The sequence below is a fragment of the Centruroides vittatus genome, unplaced genomic scaffold (assembly GCF_030686945.1).
Source record: "Centruroides vittatus isolate TY-2023 unplaced genomic scaffold, ASM3068694v2 contig_3210, whole genome shotgun sequence".
Taxonomy (NCBI): domain Eukaryota; kingdom Metazoa; phylum Arthropoda; class Arachnida; order Scorpiones; family Buthidae; genus Centruroides; species Centruroides vittatus.
The window spans coordinates 3981-7945 of record NW_027122062.1 but is presented as its reverse complement, the minus strand read 5'-3'; the positions used below and the strand labels follow the sequence as shown (position 1 = coordinate 7945).

Sequence of the window (3965 nt, the reverse complement as noted above, 5' to 3'; positions counted from 1 at the left end):
AATGAACACTGAAAAGTTAGAAATATACAGAAGCAGGATAATGGACAGATGTTTGAATGCCAGGGATGCTGATCAGCATGAAAATACATTGTGAAGAAAAAACTAAGACATACCAATTTATAGATTGCCTTTCTGTCAAAGAAGTAATGTTTTCTGTAAAATTTTTTCATCGGTGTAAAATTTTTGATGGTTTTTAGAACAAGTTAAAAATGTATCGTATGAAAAACCATTTTCCTTGGCAAAAATGTGTTGTATGTGATTTTAAGTTACTGATGAGGATGTGTTTTAGGAGAAACTATTTATTTATTTTAATGAAATGACTAATTTGCACAATTAAAACATACATTTTCATCTTTGTAGCTTCAATGGTTAGTGCTTTAATGGCAGATAAATGAAAGATTCTCACAAAGATTAATATAAATTCATCATTGTTCTCAATTTAGTTTAATTTTTATTTATTTATTTTCTTACTTTTTAAACTTCGTTTTTAATATGATATCTTTTAATGCTGTATACATAGATTTACATTTAATGCATTTACTCTTTAAAAGTACAGTTCTGTGTAAAATGCTCTGTGTGAATGTACAGAACATCTTTAAAGAAAGAGTAAAAGATGTATTTTTAAGGAATTGTTGTAGAATAGTGAGACATGTAGATCAATATTTCTATGCTTTTAAATGAGAATCAAATTTTAAAAACTATTTTTAGCATTGTTGTAATAGATAAAATATCTCTTTAATGTCAAAAGAGAAAATTCATATTTCTATCCTGTAACAGATGCAAGACTGTTTCCTTATTGTATCTTAAATTGAAACAACTTTTTATAACACATTTTTCTATTGCTTCCATATAGTGCCTTTTCAGTTAAGTAGGAAAAGGTTATTGTATTGAAAGATATTTAAAATACAAAAATATAATAAAAACTGCAATAATAGTGCCTTTAATAAATTATATTTATAATTTAGTTAATATAATAAATAAAAGCTTGTAGATAATTCGGTTTTATTTGAGTGTGTTGTACCAGTGATGTTATTGCTAGGAAAAGATACCAAAATGCTATTTTCTAACCTAAAAGTACATTTCATTAAAGAAAAAAAAAATAACTTTTGTGATTTCTTTTTTGCCATTTATTTATATTAAACTTGAAGTACATAAATCATAATTAAAATTTTTACTAAACTAATATTAAGTTTTTAATCTACTAAAGAAATTTCCAAACAGGATTTACATGCTAGCTTGTGCTATGGCTTTTTTTGTCTATACTTAACAGAATAGTGAGATCAAGGCCTGAACAGCATGTAACAGTTCATAATCCATGCTTCTAATGATGTATTATTGCAATTTGTTCAATGAGTATGTGAGATCTTTTTCTGTTATAATGAAATTTGTATGACAACAAACACACAATGAGTTAATGTCAGTAAAAGCATATGTAGATAATGCAATTTTTCACAGTTGCTCTGCAGCATGCTTTAAAAGTTGAAATTTTCATCTCTATGTAGATTTGAACACAGAGTCGAGCAAAATGTCTGGTAAGGGCCTTTGATTTTTGTAACAGATGTAATTTAACTCATTTATCTATATATTTCAGTTGTGTATTTTGTACATAACTTTACCCAGTAAAAGCTTCAGAATGTGTTTTGGTTTTGGACAAAAGTATTGGATTGGCATTCTGGTACATTCTTGTCCAATACATCACTGGTCATATTATTGTTTAACTTGGGATTCTTTTAGATCTATAATAACAATAATGACATAAAAAGACTATTTTATAATTGCCATAATGCATGAACTATAGTAAAACTTCTCTAACTAGAACCTCTGAGGGGCAGAAAAAAACTTCAAGTTAAAGATGATTCAAGTTAGAGAACAATAGAGTAAAAAATGCCAATTCTAAATAGATTTGTATTTTTACCTCTCTTGCATTATATAAAGAATCTTTGATAGTATTTTTTTTGTTTTAAACAGCCCATGTAACTCCTTTCAGCAAAATGTTTAATGTAAGTAATGGAATTGAACAGTTTTGCAAGTACTGCACATTTTGTTGAGATAAAGTGAGAGGACCTCTTGCTTTAGACTAGAATGTTGTCTGCACACGGCTGTAGGACAGTGTGATACAACTGTCTAAAAATTTTATGGAAATCTGATAATTGGGATCACTATGAATAGAATAAATATTAAAATTTGAGTCAGGGAAGTTGAAGGTAACATAAATCAGTGTTGGGGAACCATGAAAAACTTTTGAAAATTCCAGTTAAGGAAATTCAAGTTGGAGACATTAAGTCCCTATGTTATGCTATTCCATTGAGACCTACCGAGTGCTTTGTTTTCTTCAAGTTAAAGAAATATTCGAGTTACAAACATTTGAGTTAGAGAAGTTTGACTACATATAAGAAACTGTGAAATGGTAATTTTGAAATCAAAATGTAAACATTGGTTGTATTTGAAATATTTTTCTGTAGATAATTTGTATTTTTTTTTTTGGTAATTTATTGTTAAACCAGTTAATCCTAATTACTGGTTTCAGATAATTTTATTTACAATAAATCTTAAAAACTTTAAAGATGTATTGCAAAATTATCATTTTTGACATATTTAAATCCAAATGTACATTTCTAGCAATTACCAGTCTTTCATGGTTGTTGAATCAAGAATGTATAATTTGCAACATATCCAAATAACATTTTTCAATTCAAATTTCCAGCTGTTTTTACAAAAATGGCAAATATATCAACAGAATTTGTAGATTAAATCAGTTTAAAAGTTAATAATAAAAGAAAAAAACATATAAATAGTATATCAATTTTCTCTAGATTATTTATAGCATACAAACAGGAGAAAGTAGTGATATTAAATTAATTATATGACTTGATATGAGACCATACGTATGTTATGGACTAAGTGATTAATACGGACATTATACATAATGCCCAGTCATTATTTGGACAGGTTTTTTTTATCATAATTGATTAAAAAAACCTGAAATTTATTAATGCCCGATTTTGTTTGCCATTATTCATAATGACTGGAGAATCTGATAAATAATTTTATCAGATTCTCCAGTCACTATGAATACTGTTATCAGCTGGTGGGCAAGTGATGAAAATACCTTGAGGAGTGATCATCCCACATACACTAGCCAAGTTGTGCGAGTTGTGCATGCATATTGCATTTAGTATTGAATTTTAAATTCTTTGTAGAATACTCAGTGCGACCAGTAGTTGAATATCAGCGTTTATATAGATATGACGTTGTATCCATCGGAGAAATAGAAAAATTAATTGTGCCTGTAAAAGAAAGTAATTTGATTCAGTATGTTCACGCAAGAAATATTTCAGATATTGCATGACAACCATATTGCTATTGACTATAACGGCAGAAACCGTATGGGAAAAAGAATAAGTACGAAACAAAAATATTACAAGGGATACGAGATATGATCATAATTTACTTGAACTTATATGAAATTTATCATAAAAAGCAGAACGTTCCTAAGAAAGCCTTGGTAGTTAGCCTAAACCAATATTAAGTAATGAAATGCACTAGATATGTCAGGTCGACCTTATAGATATGCAGTTGTAAGCCAATGAGCAATATAAATTTATACTCGTACACCAAGACCACCTGACTAAATTCGTTCAACCACGACTGTTAGGCTACATAAAGTGGCATGCCGTCATTGAAAGAGGTGGAAGCGCCGCTTCCACCTTTCAATGACCTTCCCTTGTAGTTTCTAAAAATACAGTAATACCTCGACTTACGCTACCCCGATTTACGCGAACTCGGAGTTACGCGATTTTTAAATCTCGTCGATTCGTCTTTTGTTTGTGCGCCACGCAACTCTTGATTACTCACTCCCCACACTATTGTTCGGCTTACACAGGGCCGGATTTGAGGCGATTGGAGCGATTGGTGCCAATCGGGCCCCGCATCACATCAAAATTTATATATTTAAAAATAGTACA

The 3965-nt window shown here is 29.6% G+C and overlaps 1 long non-coding RNA gene across 1 annotated transcript; it reads left to right on the top strand.

Annotated features, from left to right (window-relative positions):
* Nucleotides 1-424: 424 nt before the first annotated feature.
* On the top strand, nt 425-2797 carry LOC136973561 (uncharacterized). Its single transcript, XR_010880515.1, has 2 exons — nt 425-2290; nt 2376-2797. It is a non-coding gene; the product is annotated as an uncharacterized lncRNA (long non-coding RNA).
* The last annotated feature ends 1168 nt before the right edge of the window (nt 2798-3965 follow it).